This window comes from Melitaea cinxia, chromosome 14 (assembly GCF_905220565.1).
Source record: "Melitaea cinxia chromosome 14, ilMelCinx1.1, whole genome shotgun sequence".
NCBI classification, from domain to species: domain Eukaryota; kingdom Metazoa; phylum Arthropoda; class Insecta; order Lepidoptera; family Nymphalidae; genus Melitaea; species Melitaea cinxia.
This window is the reverse complement of record NC_059407.1, coordinates 5436864-5456359: the sequence shown is the minus strand read 5'-3', so window position 1 is coordinate 5456359 and position 19496 is coordinate 5436864. Positions and strand designations below refer to the sequence as shown.

General features: G+C 29.8%; 1 long non-coding RNA gene across 1 annotated transcript; it reads left to right on the top strand.

Moving 5' to 3' along the window:
- The first annotated feature begins 1780 nt into the window (after nucleotides 1–1780).
- LOC123659992 lies at nucleotides 1781–18127 on the top strand. The gene is made up of 3 exons (XR_006744115.1): nucleotides 1781–1858; nucleotides 14022–14025; nucleotides 18117–18127. It is a non-coding gene; the product is annotated as an uncharacterized LOC123659992 (long non-coding RNA).
- The last annotated feature ends 1369 nt before the right edge of the window (nucleotides 18128–19496 follow it).

The window sequence follows — 19496 nt, the reverse complement described above, 5'->3', positions numbered from 1 at the left end:
CTATTCCAGTAAGTGAATTTCGCGTGATTTGTTGTTAAAAGCTCTTTAAGACAATACGAAAAGTGGCACTGGCCACAAATACAAGAGGAGACGCAGTTGCCATTGTCCGAAAATTTTTGTAACTGGGCGATAAAATTCTTAATTACCTACGGTCATTGGGACACATTGGTAAGAAATTATCGTATTCGTAAAATAATTTAGAGAGTCAAAGTCTATAGAACTAGAGTAGTATACAAAATTAGTATACAAAAGTAGTATATAAGCTAAGCTAAATATAAGTGTAGTATTATAAGGAAATAATAATAATACAAAAAAAAAACAAATTGTACCATACATTAGATTAAGAACCGGTCGGTGGACTCACGTCTCTTTTGGAGACATTAAAAATATAGTCTAACTTGAACAGCGATGTTGCTGAGTAACGCCTACCTTGAAATAGAAAAAAATAAAAATAAAAATTGCATGTTTTTAGAATAAAAAAGGACATGGGTTCATAAGCCCGTGGATGTATATCACTTGTAAAAAAAAAATATACAAAATTGACAAAATAGAGCTATGTAAATGCTTTATACGAACAAAGCAGAAAAATACACCGACTGCTGACGTAAAACGCATCGTTATAATTATATGCTTACTTAGTGTTATACATTTTTCCGTTCTACGGAAGCTGTGTTTCCATTTTTGCTGTATGAATTCTTACACCCATGACCGTACACCGTGGGGCACCACAGTGGGGCAAAATGGAGCATTTGTGGCACAACGACTCGAGGCTAGTAATAGAATTTTTAGATGTATAATTTAAATTTTAGAATAGACAAAATGTTTCCAAGCTATTGTTGAAATAGTGTAGTTAGTGATGGTAAAAAATAATAATAATAATTTTCTACTACGTAACAAGTACTTATTTAAATTCTATATTTATTTCTGGATACACGCATGCTTACAATTATTCTTTAAATCATAAATTTAAAAATTTAACGAAATAGAAATGAAAAAACAGAGAAACGAACGATCAACAAACAAACAAAAGTAGATTAAGCGATCAAACAAACGAGAAGTAAGGCTAATTAAAATTCAAATACGAAAATCAATTTCGTTATTTGAGGTTTTATAAAATATTTAACTCGCGGTATGTTGTTATTGAATTTATTTATCCTATGAAATCCTTGTTAATCCTTACTGAATTGGTAGAACAAGTATTCGTTTTACATATACAAGGTATAAAACAATAAATATTATAACAATATTTCATTCTCTGTTTCTTTCTGTCTCCCTTTCTCTCACACCTTATGTGATTTTAGAATACTAAATTTCAATTTGTCGGATTGTATATGTTTAATGTGAATTCATGAATTGTCGTATTATTATCGTTTATAAAAAAGTAGTAGGTGATAATATTTATAAATGTTTCTGGTTCTATCAGAGTGTACCTGTGAGCTCATTGGTGGTGGGCACGAAGATGCGGAGATGAGTATTTTAATTTTTTTTAAATTGTTGTTTGATTACAAACTCTGGTTATTCAGATCCAAAGATTTCGCCTTACAACTTTGTTTTTTTTTTTCTAACCGTTTATTTAAGCAGCGTATCCAAAATTCTACTGCAGCATTTACAGAATCGTTCAAAACATAATAATTTTCAGGCTCTTATGACTCATCAGGTGATTCTAAACAATTTTTAATATCATATCAAAAATCGACCGTTCCAGCGGGGATCGAACCTTCATCTCCGACTTACCGTGTCGGTGCTTTAGCCAATTAAGCTATGGAACGATGTAACCACTAGATTGAAATTTTTGATATGATGGTTTTATATTCGGTTTAAGCAACTGTGGTGCCGTCTATATATATCATCAAGTGATGTTGCGGGAACTTTATGATTTTTACAAATTGAATTTACCTACAATGAGAAAAAAACATACACATTAAATTGTTACCTTAGGAAGTGACGACCGAGCGTATATGAAATATACTTACTATAATATTACATTACCTACTTAAAATTCAATTTCCCAAAGACAAACATAGTATTTACCATCTCATTTTACGTCTCAATAATACGATAAGATGTCAGGTAACATCAATAAGACTTCGCATCATTTCATGTATTATTCATATCTAAGCCCAATTCATAAGCTGACTTTATAATGTTTGTTGTAACTTCAAACTTCCGAATACTCATCGTTTGCAATTCAGACATGAGATGAAAGTTCTAGAACTAGAAATATTTACTTGTTTTCCTTATACATACTTGAGTACCTATCCGACGTATTGAATTATTAATGAAATATCTTGTTTTGATGTGAATAATTTGTCCAGGAATCGCTTGAATGGATAAATGTCAACATTTGCTTGGCAGTCAATAAACAAACATTTCATGTTAAATTAAAACAATGGCTATATAAAAATAATCTTAAATAATATTGTGAGTATTTAGGTTGCGCCTTATTTACTTAATATCCATTTTTTCCATATGGTAATACTATTAGAGTGATAAATTAACCTAGATCATTTAATGAATCATTTATTGAATTAGATCTGGTTTGTATCTCAATTCATGACGATTAAATTAACGCCATTTGTACTATAATATATTGATTAGAAGTAAAGAGTTTCCAGCTTTATCATAAGAATAACATTTTGAAGTTGAAAGTTATTTACTAAAATTACTTAAAACGTGTTTATAAGCCCTTCATTACGAGCAAAATGAAAAATCATATTTCAAGATATTTGATTTTCACAATTTAACAATGTAAAAAGAAACTCTACTCATAATTATGTACTAATAGAATAGAAATAAAGCCAAGTTAGGTACTACAGAATAGCATAAGATTTGAGATCACATTAAAGTTTTTCTATCAAACACACCTAATGTTACTGCAGAAGCTTAAAACATATATAAAGCTTTTAATTAACGATATTTTTATTCTCAATGATATAATTCATATATTAAATTATTTTATTTGAACACTAGCTCGGGAAATATTCGTTTGAACAAAAAAAAAATGTTTTAAATATTCTGTTTTCAGTAAAGCTTAACAATAAAGCAGTGGACTAAGCAATAACCACAGATGTCATCCATTAAATATAATCCTTACTTTACCATTCTCTTTTAAATATTATAAAAAATATGATTATATTTTTATTTTAAAAGCCGTTTAACAAATGTAAAGGGATAAAGCTTACATACTTTTGACGAGAATTTCTTTCTTTGCTTAATAATTAGGATAAAGAATTTCAAAAAAGTACGATAAAACGTCTCCTTTCTTATAACTTTGCAAATGACAGAAACAAAAGGTCAGCATTGTGCGTTAGACGTGACATTTCCACTGTTGTAAGGGAATTTTATGTTATATAATAAATGATATTACAGTCAACGACTAAACAAAGATGGTTATTGTAAATAAATCTAATAATATATATAAAATCTCGTATCCCAGAGTTTGTGATCGAACTCCTACGAAACGGTTTCACGGATTTTTATGACTTTAATTCTGAGAATAGATCGGAGGCTACTTTTTATACACCTGGGATCTAGGTAAACCATTATCAAATGGTTCCCTATCCGTATGGTAAAACAACTTTTCCTGGGTCAACCAGTATATCTATAATAAAACTAGCTGACCTGGCGAACTTCGTATTACCTTATTTTTTTCTGAAATATAATAATAACATAATATATCAAAATAAAATATAGCCTATCTTTTAAGTTGGATCAAACTGCACACGGTGTGCAAATTTGACTAAAATCGGTTAAGTAGCTTAGGAGTCCATTGAGGACAAACATTGTGACACGAGATTTATATATATTACTAGCTGACCTGGCGAACTTTGTAGCGCTTCTTTATTTTTTTCTTAAATATAATAATTAATATATCAAAATAAAATATAGCCTATCTTTCAAGTTGGATCGAACTGCACATGGTGTGCGAATTTTATTATAATCGGTTAAGTGGTTTAGGAGTCCATTGAGGACAAACATTGTGACACGAGATTTATATATATTAAGATAAGATTGATGATTAATAAATAACTGATAAATGACAAAATCTATCTACCGAAACTGTCACGTCAAACTAACAAATTCTATGGATTGATTTTAAGTCCAATTTCACGTCCATTAAAACTATTAGACATTTTTTTAGAAGTTATTTAACTTTTTAATCTAAATTATATGTGATATAAATATTGACCACAAATCTGTCTTAAATTGATCATACAAGAAAAAACAGTTAAAATATTATTTGTAGTCATAGAATTAAATGATATGAAATAAAACAACTGCAGAGCGTCGAAAATATTTCCAGAATTCGTATCAAAGCAGACATTTTCTAAAGAATGTTATAATACGTCCATTAATGTCCATCAACATGGGATTAAAAGTTTCGGCCATCTTTCTGCTGTTTCGTTACATTTTTCTTACAGTTAAATATTTAACAACGTTAAATCTGTCAACAGTCATTTGGTCGCTGGGAATTATGTCTAGATTGTTTTTTTTTTTTTTTATTACTTTAGGATTATCGGCATTACATTGTATAAAACAACATTATTATCCGATTTTATTTTCGTGTAAAAGGCGTAAACTGTTTTCTTAAACTTGTTTATTATACATTTTTTATTTCATTGAATTAACGGCGCAATGTATTAACTACGGCTTTCATTGCAATTATACAGGTCGACGAAAAAAATCTCTGTAAGTGTTCTGTAAAAACAATTTTTTCGTTGCAATTTTTCGCGGTATGAACCGGTTTTTAAGTAGAATTAGGAGGGTCTACTGGCTCAATGAACTTGTGATTGAGATTCAGCGTATGTTGAATATAGCGAAATACATAAGAAATACGAGTATACTTACTTGACCCAGCTCCAGCATTTTTTTTTACATGTAATTTTTTACGATTTTTAGTTCTTTAAAGGTTTTTGTCATTATGTTACAGGCTGGATCGTATTTAAAACTTCGTATTTTAATAAAATAATAAATTTATTTTCGATGCACTGACATCGTTTATATTTTTAAGACCAATAGACATTTATATCAGTACATACTAAAAATAATAGGTCAATAATCATTTTACCCTTACAATATTTAACAGGAATCCATCCATCAAGTAGTGTCCTATGCTATTTAACTTATTCTGGAGTCTTTTTTTTTTTGTTCTCAAGAAGTTTTGTTTTTCTTGTGATGAGTTATTTCTAGTTGTGCGCTGCGTAGAAAGTGGGAGTCGCAAGACTTCATAGGCTACAATGTTCTAATGCTGCTATATGTGGATAAGCTCTTGTGAGTTTTCGTGGCAGGCTTATGTATAAGTGTTAAGTATGTGTTTTTTGTATTTTTGAACAAATAAAAAAAAAGTAACTGCTTATAATCACGCGAACCGTATGCTTGTTTGCTAACGGTTTTTAGCTTTTCGTATTTTTTTTTGAACTTGGTTTAAAATTCGATTTTGTTTTAAAAATGTGACACACTCAAATCATCTTTTACTATTTCTATTAATAAATAAAATGTACTATAAAATGATTAAACAATTATACATACAAGAAATCACAATAAAATCAAATGCCTAAACCTATACAAATTAACATTTAATTTCAAAAAATAATTTTATTCAAACAATACCATTAAACGAACGTTACCAGAGTAATTACGAATGTTCATATTTGTATCGATAATAGCTCTATTATATGCGGACAACCATTTAATAACACTCGAATAAAACGCAATTTAATATTAATACAAAATTGATTGGAATTTGATACTTTAATTACTTTGGGGTATTTATTTGTTTAACTTAGCTTTTTAGTGTTCCATGTGAGTAGGGAAACAAAGAAAACTGTTGTCAAACTTTGTATTGTAGTTATATTATTAATAAGATAAGGTTTCATTATATCAACATGACTGTGATGGAAAATAAATCATTATTATTATTATTACTATTATTATATTCGTTTACTCATTTTTATTCAAATATCACACCAATCTAAACAGTGACAGTATTGCGAATTAAGTATAAAAACAATTGAATAATTAACTAACCTACCTACTAATATATATGATTAATGTCAAATAGTAACTGCTTAATAGCAGTGTATGACAGTTAAATAAAATATTTTGATTTTGATTTTTTTTTATTTTGAAATGTTTAAAAGTCTCGTACAAGCATTGTTGTTTTAATAAACTATTTATTTAATTACATTTTTTTTCGTGGTCTTTGCTTTCTTGTATTATAATGTTTCAGTTTTTTATTTCTGTTTATTTTCTCTTTGCTTGTTCTGTGATTACTGTAAGATACTGTTGAATTTTATGGAATTTTTGTCCGAAATAAACGTTTTATTATTATCATAGATCAACTCATTTTTATTTTTTATTTTTTTAAACCTTCAATCATTGTCTCGTACAAACATAAATATTATTCTGGCTTAGAAAATAATTAATATTTGATACCAAATCGTTTTTTTTTTTTTTTTTTTTTGATAACCGCTCTGGTGTAATAGTGCATGTGTCGTATCGGCGGGCCTAAATGTCGACGGTCGCTAGTTCCATTCGCGCTCGTAGTAGATTTATTTCCGGTTTGGTTGTTAGTCCCTGGGAGTCTCCCCACCATGCCTCGGAGAGTACGTTAAGCTTTCGGTCCCAGTTGTTATCGTGTATACCTGATAGCTACTTAACTGAGGTAGGGCACAGCAGGAATTTCCTGCTCAAAATACGGAGCAGCCCGACTGGGGTAGTACCTCGACCTTACAGAAGATCACAGCAAAATAATACTGTTTTCAAGCAGTATTGTGTTCCTGTTGGTGAGTAAGGTGACCAGAGCTCCTGGGGGGATTGGGGATTGGGTCGGCAACGCGCTTGCGATGCTTCTGGTGTTGCAGGTGTCTATAGGCTACGGTAATCGCTTACCATCAGGTGAGCCGTAAGCTTGTTTGCCGACCTAGTGACATATAAAAAAAAAAAGCGATAGTGACTCATTGGGTGGGAGTATATCCGCCAATCCGCAGCAGAGCAGCGTGGTGGATTAAGCTCTGACCCTTTTCCTACATGGGAAAAGAGGCCTATGCCCAGCAGTGGGATATTATAGCCTGAAGCGACTATATTTTAATAAAAATATTAATGTTTATATAAAATTTTAAACAGAAAATGTATTTGTTGTTGTCATAACAATTTTCTATAACAAACGCCTGATAATTATTAAAAGCAATCGCTTATACTTAACGATTCATTACAGTGTATTTTTAGGCGTTTAATGAGAACCGTAAGCAAAAGTTGAGTATTTATTTAAATTGGTTACCTAAGTCAGTAAAATGTTAAATATTGAAAAAAGAGAAAATGTTACTCATTTTGTTGTTTGTTCAATATTTAATATAAGTCAAATTTTCGTCAACGCGAAAATATTTTTATGAATTAAGCATACTTATACTTTTTTGCTGTTATTTTGAACACATACCGATATCTATGTTATAGGTTAAGTTATGTAAGTCTTAAGTAGGTTATTTTTCTCATTATGAATTGTATATTTTACAAATACTTTTCCTGTAAAATTAATCAGTTTCATATGAATGATGTATAAGACAACTTTGTTTATCATGCTTTTTACTGGTGTAATATTTAAGGCTACGAAGAAATTAAAATAGCCGTGTTATGGTGTAAGTACCATGTAGACTTATTTCAGTCAGTCAGTCAGTTCAGCCTGTTGTAGTCCACTGCTGGACATGGGTCTCCCCAAGTTGTAGAATTATTTGAAATATTGGAATTATTTACCGAATATTGTTAATATTTCTTAACTTTTTATTATAATATACTTATTATGCGGTTTTATAAATATTGAACTACGGGAAAAGACTAGTTACAAATAATACCTAACTGACAAATATTTTTATGTCATTCCAACCTATATAAATACTCGTATTTTGGCTGTTTCAATAATCTAACTATGAGTTATGAGGGTCGTCGAGTTCCCTAATGCAGACTAAGAAAATATGTTGAATATAAACGAAATATTTCACTTAGGCCTTTTATATATTTAATATAATAGAAGCCAAGGTATTTGTTTTGTTAGGAACAAAACAAAAAGAAATCTATCTTAGTAGTGTTAGCTTAATGTATGTATAATATATATATATAAGCATGAAATACCCAATGTAATGAATACGAAGATTGTTAGAGGTTTAATGCTTTAAGAAATTCGCAATCTGATTAGAAACTATTTTGAAAACACTACAATTAGTATAGAAATTAGACCTTTGTACCATATTATATATTATAACAAATAAAATTTAATTATATAAAAAAAATACACAAATGTAAATCCTAATCGCGAATACGTCTGATCTCTTTTTTCGTCGCCATTCTTAAAAATAAAGCAAATTAAATTAAAATACGTTAGACGAAACAACAAAAAACGGAACACGAACTCAATCATGCAAAACGAATACACCTCGAAATACAAACCTAAAATCAGATTTAATGTGAAGCGTTCTCACATAATTTTTTCACGCGGCCCAAGGCATCGGATTACCGGTAATGGCATAACGGAGCGAACTCTGACTGTAGAAATTCGAAAATACCCCTTCTCTTAGTCTCTCAGTCGACGGCTACGTGAAAAATGCATGAGCTAATGCACTCCGTTCACTTCAGTTGCATGAGCGGTGAACCTTAAAAAAGATCGGAGTACAACATTCTCTAATCCCAGACTCATATCCGTCGAACCTTTCAAAAGAATTCTAGCTATAATATAATGTCACGTAGAGTATAGGGAATTTATATGGGAAAAGGTTATCGACATGTTTGAGTGGCACGTTGACGCAGTTTGTAGTGTCCCTGCTTTCTGCTCCGCGCGTTGTGGGTAGATTCCCGGCTGAGTCTGGATGTGATGATATAAGATATTTATTATTATTCATTATTAAATGTGATGTTCTGAATATGAAGACTTAAACAATGTTGTTTCAATTTAAACGTGAACGAAAAGTACTGAGATTTTGTTGGAAAACATTTTTGTTTTTTAACGCGCATTTTTTTTCAGATACTTTACTTTCACCAAATAGGAACGCGGTGTAACTAACTATACACTATAGATGTAATAAAAATTAACCTCAGACTTGGATCTGTTATATCCAATAGGCAATCTATAGTGCCCTAAATACCTTTGAAGGTATTTTTCAGCGCCCTAATTCCGTAACTGCTTTGCATGTTAACAAAAATGAGTAACACAAAAAATGTTTGTTTTCGTAAACAACATATAAAAGTTAATTCAGTCGCGAACGAAGGTAATCAATCATAAATACGTGTTAGATGATTTATAGTAACAGCTGTTTACAGCAACTCTTTGCTTACAAGCTGTTATAGCTTGATTTTTGATAATAACACCATTTTATTATTATTTACGACTGGGTGTTACTCGGGTGTTCGAATAGCATGAACAACTAATATTCCAGTTTTTAACTTACTTTCAAAAAAGGAAGAGGTTATCAATTCGACTGTATTTTTTTTAATGTATTTTAAACTCAGAAGTTTTGAATGGTTGAACCGATTTCGATTTTTTTGTATCGATAGGTGGTGCGGGTCATGTGGTCCCATTTAAATTTAATTAAGATCTGACGATTTTCTATTTTTTGTGTTATCGTTAATAATGGGAATTTACTTTTCTATTTTTTCGTCGATCTACGTTGTTCTTATAGATATCTCATAACGTGTTACTAGATGAAACAATTTTGCTAATTCTTTTTCAAACGAAAGGTGGTGCTTATCATGTGGTCTCGTTTAAATTATAATTTAAACAATAATAATTGACTTGTTTACTTGACTAATTTTTTCGTCTACCTATGTTGTATTACTTATCGGTGTAATTAATATCGGTTATTTATCGTTTTCGAGGAGACATAAATTAATTATAAATATTTGAGATGCTTAAACATTTGAGACATGAAAATTACAAAAATGATGCCAACTTTTTTAATTGAAATTTAAAAATGAAACTTTTTTTATTTATTTTTTTATTTTAGCTAAAATAATTTTAAATTCGACACTTATATTATTTATAATATAATTATTAAATTACGAAACACACTCATAATTAAAGCGATATATTTCTCAGAAAAATATATCTGACCGAGAATTTTAATAAATAAAAATATCTATAATCTTCTCTTCAAAGCAAAAAATAATAAAAAATATAAATGAAGTATTACACTGCGAAGTGAATCTGGTAAAATTGAAACACGAATCTCAAAAACCGCTCAAGAAAATTTCTTCACTTTTGTTATTATGTCAACGAAATTATATTTTTAAAATTTAACTCGTTATTTTTAACGTAGACCACTTGTTATAATTCTATTTCCTCTGGCGTGGCATGATGTTCCTTATTAATCTTAGTCGTTAGAGAGCGTGCGTTATTTCGTTATTTATCGGATGGTTGGACGTTATTGCCACCTTCATTAATCTCTTGGATTTCTGAGGAATATCTAACAAAAAGTATTGTAGCGCTTTAATGATAAATATTCGTGATCTCGTATTAATTTATCTCCGATTTATTATAGTTTTTATTACGATTGTGTCAAAAAATTATATAAGAGAGAGAGAGAGAGAGAGAGAGAAAGACAATTACTATTAAAGTTTACATATTTTTCTTAATCATCCAATTTTGATGGCTTTTAAATTTTTTACTCAATGTATTATTTAATTTTTATTTTTAATTACGGGCATTTTTAATGAGATGTATATTTTACTATATATAGGACAAGGATATTTCTTTTTATTTATTTTTTTATTTTATAAGGATAAGTACTAATTAATAAGGATAAAATTACAATGTGTACAGTTTTCGGAAACTTCCAAACTTCATTTTAAAAGCACTCGACTCTATTCTGTGAACTTTACAGCGTTATTTTTTTTTTTTTTTTTTTTGTACATGTATAGATTTTTTAAACTTTCTTTCATGCACACTTTATTAACCTCATTTTGATAATAATAATCATAAAAAGAAATTATCTAATTTAGTATGAAGTTATGCGCGTATATACATTCCGAAGGTCAATTGACGACGCGTTGGTGCAGCGGTCATAGCACTGGCTGTTGCGCTGGCGGTCGCGGGTTCGATCCCCGCTCACGACAGACATTTGTATCGGCCATATAGATGTTTGTCATGGTCTTAGCGATGTGATTGTGTATTGTGTGTGTGTTTCCGGACTCCCAAAACAGGACAAAATGCTACTGGGGGCCGTTGAGTGTGTTTATTTTTATTTATATTGATAGATATAGAGTTATCATTTTAATACTGAAAAACTACAGGTAAAAACAACGCAAATTCTTTTCACCTTCCAATAGTATCAATTTTAATTCCTTTTTAATTTAAACTAATAAAAATGGAATGAAAACATCAACAAACATAATTAATCAAATGACGTTTGAAAAATAATAATCAATGAATATCGAAATCCACGGTAAAAATTACATTTTGTATTTTGTAAGCAGTTAATTACATTCCCGATAGCACCCAGCCATTTCGTCTACTCGGATTGTTACTGTAAATCTGGGTTGTTTCCTTTCAAATCCTTCGTTAATGTATAATTCATTAATGTAATAGCATTAAAAGGTGAATCCTTTCATTAAAAGATTATTGAAAAAGTAATCAAATCATTTTTAATTAACCGGTTCCATTAGCTACATAAAAGTCAACTATGTAAGAGAAAATATGTATTAAATTTATAAAAGGCGATATTCTTGAAATGTAAATATGTTACTTTGTTCGTTAGACGTCTTTAAGACTAATCGAGGAATTAGGGTATGTATATTTCATAAATTTCGGTACCGAAAGCTAACCGGAATTTTACATTTGTAACAGTATTTACTGTTGTTAATTGCAACAACATAATATATAATTTAATTACCTCTCTATCATTGCTAATCTAATATTATATATCTAATCTAATATATAATAACACTGCATTTTATACTAGACTATTAAGAAGCGATAAGTATACAATCAGCGAGCAATCCATTTCAAACTTTCTAATGTTTTAAAGTAAGAGAGCATTTGAAAGCGATGTGTTGTCGCAAAATTATCTAGTTAGTAGTTAATTTACTTGGATTCAATTTCATTTTTAACTCGATTCAAGTGTAAAAGAAGGCTGTACTTAGAAAATGGCAAAATACCTTACTTTTAGGAGATTTAAGTTCCACAAAATAAAAAAATAATGCTATTAGCATTATTTTTTCTTTTGTGTGTGTGTATGCTTCTGTGTTGTGATAATTATGCTTCTACTACATGGGGAAAGAGGCCTATTACAGGCTGAAGCGTATACTGATACCGATACAGAAAATCTTCCTTTAAAATTAAAAGTTTAAATAATTAAGATCGTTTCTGATTTCGTCGTATATTATTTTAATATTGTTGCCTACTTGTAAGGCCTTTTGTATTCAACTTTTCGTAAAGAACTTGAAACAATTTATGAATGTCTTATTAAAATGAAAACATTAATACCCTTTTAACTTTTACGGCTTTTAAGCTTGAAAATTGTCTTTGTTTAGTTTTAGGTCTGAGACCGTGTAAATTCCTCGGAACATCAGACCAATTATATAATCCAATTACAATATACATTATTATTACATACAAAATTTTAAGAACCTCTAAATAATATGCCGATTAAATCCTTAACAATAACTCTAAAGAAACAAATTTGAACACCGAATTTCATCGGTCACGAATACATTTTTGAAATTTTTAGAAGATTATAATTTCAATTTGAATTCATTATTCTCGTTTATCAATTATGAATCATGAATACTACGTTAGGATAACAAATTTGCATAGTCAAAGATCCCACGAATGCACGCTTTAGATACCCAAGATTGAGTTCCTTAGACTATTCTTGCGGTAAACTCGAAGTCTTTGCTAAAGTACAATAAACGGCTTATTAATTCTACGAAATTCCAATGCTCCGTACTTTAAAGATGCTTGAGGTAAGACAAAGGGCCATCTATTATTTTGAAGGATCGTCTTTCTTAGTAGCATGAATAATTTTGTCAAAACGTAGTCTCTTTGTCGTAAGACATTTAGTCGTAAATGAATGAGATATTTTATCTTATATACATATATTATTATTATTATATAATTTATTGCACTAAAAATAATGGACAGAAAAATTACACATAAAGTTGATAGCAAAGGTGGACTTATCTCTAGAAGAGATCTCTTCCAGTGAACCAATGGTCATGAGGGAGTGTCATATAGCGGGGAACACAGTGTAAAAAATAACAACGTAATAGCTAAATAACTGTAATATATTACATGCTTACAAGTATAAATACATACCTTTACATAGACACATACACACATCATACACATACATACACACATACACTACATACATACATTAATACAAGTACATGATATAATATTATAGGTAATTATATACTTACATATTCATTAAGAATATGATTGTAAATTGACTTGAGAAATAAAGAGAATACATGTATAGATAGTAGTATACATGTAAAGTAGTAGTAGATATAAATATATAAAAATACATTCTTACGTTATAATTTTACCGATTTCATTATTTTTTTTTCAAAGTATATAGTATAAGTATCTTGAAAGACCAAAACAAAATATTTATAACTATTAAGATATTTATAAATTGTAACGTAAAATTTTATCGAAGCCCACTCTATTTTCGTTACATAAACCGTTGATAAAATACAAAAAACAAAGTAATTCAAATATAAACAGTAATTAGCCGTACCAATACTTACTAGCGTTGAATTAAATCCTCATTTCAATCGTTCACACATAATGACCTTACTTCTCCGTGAGTTCGTTCAGGCATGTCATACTCGAGTTGACCCAAGAAGACTAATCCAGTTGAGAGGTATATACATAAACATAATAAACGCTTAATACTAGACTGACTTGTCAAGAGGATTTATTTAGGCTAGCCAGCCTCCTTTTGGCCTAGCTCCTTTAACGTCGCCGCAAAAATAACGAAATGGTAGACATCTTATTACGCTGTAACCAAAAAATATACAATCTTAAATAGTGTTGTTTTTGCCTGTGCTAAGGTTTTAAGCAATCAGATATTTAACGAGATAATCTCTTCTATCTTTCTAAGTTATCATAATACTGTTTGACATACAATAAAATTAACTAGAGATACCCGTGAGAATAATTTGCAATAAATAAGTATAATAATATGTATAATAATTATCACTTTACAAAATTACAAAAAAGTATTTATACTTGAGTTGATTTAAAATTGAACAAAAAATTTACCGACCATCAATCATGTTGCCGTTGTTTCAAAATTAAAGCCGTCATATAGGTAGGTATATATAATTTTAATAATTAATTAATTTACAAAAACAAAACCAATAAATACTGTTTTAGCTGTAGATGCCGGTAGAACAAGCAATTATCAATAAAAAAATATTTTTTTTTTTATGTGGAGTAATTGTAAGGTATTTTCTAAAAAGGGGGGCAAACATCTTAACCTTAACGTACCTATATATAGCGTAGCGTATATATATGACAACAATTAAACATACAGCTATATATAACGGCGCTAAAAAGAATTAATTAGAAATACATATATCAACGTCATGCTTTTGTCCACCGCGACTCTTTCTGACGCGTAGTACACAGGTGTTTATACCACCCGCCATCTTGTCGTGGCTTTCTGGATTAATCATCTACAGCCAGCGTTTAAATCAAGATTATTGTGCATCTTTTATTCTGCAAAAGTAGATAAATTGAACATGTCCTATATTTTATAAAGTATTTAATATAAAATATTAGCTGTGCCCGCGACTTCGTCCGCTTGGAATTAAAAAAGAAATATTGTTCAGTTCGTAGAGTTACAAAATAAATAAATTTATAAAATAAAATTAGCCAAGTTACTCCTTATTACATCAGTTATCTGCTAGTGAAAATCAGTCCAGCCGTCTCAGAGATTAGCCGGAACAAACAGATAGACAGACAGACGACAAAAATTGTTAAAAATGTTATTTTGGTATATATAACGTGTATACATACATCTATACGCATTTAGTAAAAAGCGGTTATTTTAATATTACAAACAGACACCAATTTTATTTATTTGTATAGGTTATGTTAATACCATCTAAAATTTTGGAATATTTGTTTCTTCTCACATCGTTTAATGTAATAACTACCAAACATTAGTAATTCATCCAATTTATTAAATGTTTTAGTTTTTTTATTTTATTTTTAGCTTTTGTATAATAAATATTAGTTTTTAAAAGTGAAAACAAAACTACGAGTACAAATATATATTCTGAAAGTCTGAGACAACACAGATTCACAGACATATTCACTAATATATATATATATATATATATATATATATATATATATATATATATATATATATATATATATATATATATATATCATCACTTCAACCTATGGCAGTCCACTGCTGGACATAGGCCTCCCCAAGTTCGCGCCAGACATCCCTATACATATATATCCCATATATATAGGGATATAGTAACAGAGTAGTATAGTGTACATCCTTCACCTTGTTACGAGTGACCTTAGTCCAGCAATGAAATATTTACAGTCTGCTGAGGTACATAATTGATAACTTAACTCTGCAGTACAAATATTAAGTCCAGTTATATATTTTAATTAAAGAAGCAACTAAGTAACAGAAAGTAGTGCAATTGTAATAAAACTTCAAGAGTATTTTACGATATAATAAAACAGCTGTAAATTCAAGTGACAATGTTATCAACTGTTACCTGACTGGTAAGTCTGGTCCTAAGTCATTACAGCAAACAATTGTTTATCAAAATATCTACGTAAATTTGGAATCCTCGTACATTCTTGTATTCCCGAGACAGTTTATAGTCGCAAGTAATCCTTTATTTATTTTATAGCAATGTAGTTGTAAATATTTATATATTTTTAAATACGATGGAAGTTATAAGTTTGTCCACGTCTACGACTTGACAAAGACAATGCCGCAAAATAATATATAACGTAATGTAGAAATATTTTGAAGACTATTTTTTATTAACTTCATTTGTTTTGTATTTGTGGTTCCTACAATTACTACTTACGTGGTCACTTACGAGTACCCTTATTTAATGAATCATATTTTGGATCTTGTGACACGTGACAAACATTTGTATTGGCCATACAGGTGTTTGCCGTGGTCTGGGTGTTTGTGCAGTTCAAGTGGGTCTCCTCACCGTGCCTCGGGGAGCACGTTAAGCCGTCGGTCCCAGTTGTTATCATTTACACCTGATAGCGATCGTTACTCATAGTAAGGAATATATCCGCCAACCCACATTAGAGCAGCGTGGTGGATTAAGCTCCAATCCTTCCCCTACATGGGGAAAGAGGCCTATGCCCAGTAGTAGGATATTACAGGCTGAAGCGTAAGCGTATTTTGGATCTTGGGATGATATTTAAAAAAGGAATAACGAAGCGTTCCATTTGGAAGAAATTTGATTTTTAAACATTTTTTTTTAGTTCATTTTATTTACAGTCTATTAACCCTGCCAGGATATTGAGGTTCAACTCAACTCTAGCGTGTATAAGTGCATGATAGCATGCATGCATAACAATCAATTTCCTATTCTAAGTACTTGTTTGAATAACCTTGAGTGCATAAATAGCTAATAGGTTAACGATACTCGTGGCATAACTTACGGTAAATGGTTGATTTTATTTTCGTATAAAATTTCATTACAAAAACAAAACTATTTTTATATTATATTCAGTATTACGAAAATTTTTTAACGTTTAACGTTTAACTTTTGGTGGTTTGGCTAGTCTAGTTCAGAAATGTAAACTTAGCTTTAGCTTATTTAGCTATTTCGAGCAATTGGTTTTTACAGGATAATTCTATGTCAATAAAAATACTACCATTTGAAATATACTACTTTAAATAGAACTGTTTCTCTACAAGATTTAAGGATTTAATCAAGTTACCGCTATTTTAGTAGAGTAGATAATATCAACGCTTTATTCTCATTACTAGGATAAAACCCTTAAGTAGTAAAAACAAATAGGTGTTGGATTTTTTTCATTTGCTTGAATATAATAAGTAATAATAATCATACAATAATTTCAACTGTTTAAAATATAATAATTAACCATCTATTTTCGTGAAAATAATACAATATCTTTTTTTTAGAACCACATAATATTCGAATTTCAGCTTTACTGAAAGAAAATTACATATTTTCTTAATAAATAATAATTGTAAAAATTGTTTGGAATTTATTATTTTTTATCCTTCTAATAGAAATGCCGTTAAAATTATTTTCAAATTCAGATATAACGATAAACAATGCTTTTCAATTATAACACATTGCTTGTTTTACGGCGATCATTGAGAATTCCACCATTGTGATGATAGTGATTAATTATTGATCTACCATAAATACAAAAATAATCACTTTTACAGCATCGTGTAATTTCACTATCTGAAAGATAGTCTCACACCAGAAAGTTAACATCTTCACAGTTATATAGAGTACGTTGACATGAAAGAACAAAGCGTATAGACGTAACAGTTCGCAGTGCGACTACAAGTAGTTTTAACATGAAATATAAAACAGTTCTTGTAACATAAGGCATAAGAACTGTAATTGAATCCAACATTTTGGTCTGTAAAGACATCTGTACTCAATCTAACTTTAACAGTTGGAAGCGCGTTCCGTAAACACACCTGTCAGAGTGGTCACGAATTGAAAATCAACTGCTTTTAGTCATGCGAGAATGAAAAAAATTAGTTAAGAACGAGTCGATAATAAATAAAAGGGACACTTATATAGAGATACCTCAACTATATTACTAACAATTCTAAAAGTCTTGTAGATAATGATGTATACTTTTAAGTGCAGACTTAATTATGTATATACTTATTGCGTAATTATGTATATACTAGCGCCCTGCCCCGGCTGAAAAATATATGCAATGTAAGTGCAAATGTTGTGTTTATTTATGACATCACATTAGAAGCCTCTAAAACTATCAGTGCTCCTCTACTATATTATGCATGTATTATCCATACAATCCGTTGCATAGTTTTAAAGATCTAAACATACAGACAGCTGGAAGCGACTTTGTTTAATACTATGTAGTGATTTGTATAATGAAGTTAAATAAATGAATAAAATAAAATAATAAAATTAAATTGTTTAATTTTTTTCCTAAAGTGTTAAGCACTATGTTGAAAGCGCGATTTTATATATGAACTAGCTGTACCCGCGACATCGTCCGCGTGGAATTTGTCAAAAAAAGTTATTGTTCAGTTAGAAGAGTTATAAAACAAATGACTTTCTAAAATAAAAGTAGCCTAAGTCACTCCTTACTACACACTAATGTCCCGTAAAAATGGGCCCAGTCATCAGATAGATAGACAGACAGGCAGACAAAAATTGTACAAAATGTTATTTTGTATATGTACCGTGTATACATCCGTATGCATTTAGAAAAAATCGGTTATTTTAATATTTTAACAGACACTCCAATTTTATTTATTTGTATAGATAGATATTTAAATCGACCAAAATTTTTTCAACTTTGTATTACTAATAATCATTAATTTATTTGAAAAGACAAACAGGTAGAACAATGTTTCGTGTAGGAAAGTGAACCTAGCTATTTAATTTTAAATGCAGAGTACATAGTATTCAAATTATTATGATTTAAAGAATTTTTTTTTAATATTATTTCTAGGAATATAATGTTATAAGTTGAATATTTCGTTTGATAAATACAAACCAATAAGATACTAGTATACAGGGTGTCCCAGAAAGAATGGATAACCCTGAAGCGCCTAATAGTACGGCTATCAAGCGCTCTAATAAAAATACACAAAACAAAAAATTCCAAGTGGTGCCAAAAATATGAGGTTTTTAAAAAAAATACATATTTATTGACCTTACTCTACTTTCATGTACACCACGGCCGCAAATTAATGAAATTTGTTGTGTTTTTGGTGTTATCTTTTTCCTCATAGACTATACTATTAGAAATGCAGTAAAGAGTATGAGTATCTATTGTACTTTTTCGGAAAAAAAAATATCAACTTCAATTTTTAGCATAAAATTTGATAAGAAAATAATTTTGACAAAGTTTGAGAGCCTTTCGTGAAAAAAAAAAGTATGAAGACCTAAGCGGCCAACTATTTCAAAAATATGCGCAGTTAATACAGATTACAAAATGGTATAATACATGATTTTATTTAACGTTAAGATGCAAAAAGAGTAAACTCGACTGAAGAAATAAAAAAATAATGTTGTCTTAAATTGTTAAAATAAAAGCGTTAAGTTGTACATAAATCAATCTTTATTTTATAAAAGGTGTTCGAATTGTCTGCCACCGACTCTGATACAAGCTCGACATCTTCTAATAAATGCTCTTCTAAGAAGTCGTGCGTAGCGCCGTTCAGTTATTATTGAAGCGGCTTCCTGCACACGACATCGTAATTCCTCCAAACTTGAAATAGGCTTGAAGTACACCTGTTCTTTTAGAC